The sequence below is a fragment of the Panulirus ornatus genome, chromosome 48 (genome assembly GCF_036320965.1).
Source record: "Panulirus ornatus isolate Po-2019 chromosome 48, ASM3632096v1, whole genome shotgun sequence".
Classification (NCBI taxonomy): Eukaryota; Metazoa; Arthropoda; class Malacostraca; order Decapoda; family Palinuridae; genus Panulirus; species Panulirus ornatus.
The window spans coordinates 17,689,529-17,690,300 of record NC_092271.1 but is presented as its reverse complement, the minus strand read 5'-3'; the positions used below and the strand labels follow the sequence as shown (position 1 = coordinate 17,690,300).

General features: G+C 42.0%; 1 protein-coding gene across 1 annotated transcript in view; it reads left to right on the top strand.

Moving 5' to 3' along the window:
• Nucleotides 1–365: 365 nt before the first annotated feature.
• LOC139764162 (uncharacterized) overlaps nt 366–772 on the top strand; it is a 13,016-nt gene continuing 12,609 nt past the window's right edge. The window contains exon 1 of the mRNA XM_071690706.1: nt 366–477. The gene's annotated coding sequence lies outside the window, so the exon portion shown is untranslated. The remainder of the gene's footprint in view (nt 478–772) is intronic.

The following is a 772-nucleotide window of genomic DNA, read 5'->3' as shown; positions in this document are numbered from 1 at the left end:
ATGGAGAAATATTCATTTTTGTCGAAGGTAAACTTATTCTCCCGTTAAGTTGTTTCTTCAGGTTCACAAAATACAGCAAAATCAGAGCGTTATGTTGTTCTTTTTACGAGTGGTGAGTGGGTCACGTAACATGACAAATCTTGTACAATCTTCCATTCACTGATTGTTATAAACTATGGATACACTGAAGTGCAAAACAAATACCAACTAAATGGTCTTTCTTATCCACTTAAATGTATCATATTTATTCTTATTGTTTTTATACCTCTAAAGATGTTGTTAAGATTCGTGCGCCAGGCAGCGCAGCAAGAAACTTGGTCAGTTACTCTCGTACCGCCTTGGACCCCACGTTGTGTCAGGTGCTATCGTGGATTGGAGGAGTGCGTCGGGCGGGTGCTTCTTCAAGGTGGCTGGCTCAAGGGTGTGTGTGTGTGTGTGATCAGTGTCCACTGGAGACGTTTCTACAGTTTCAGGGAGGTAAACAACACCTTTTTACCAGAGGATGTGAAAGCATTTGCATATATCTGCTCGTAGAGAAGTTTAGCTATATCAAAAAATCTTTTTCAGTCTCAATGAATGTTGCTTTAGATAGGGCGTTTGGTGCTCTTGAAAATCGTTGCTCAGGTGTGTGATGAATGTTGTGTCTCTCTGGATGAGTCTGGATGCCAACTGATTGCCATTCTCGATTGATCTGTGAAGTAGCGATACCCTTCTCCCCCTTAAAGCACTGTGCAGACACAGGTAAAATCGAGGGTAGAAGAATGGCGTGAAG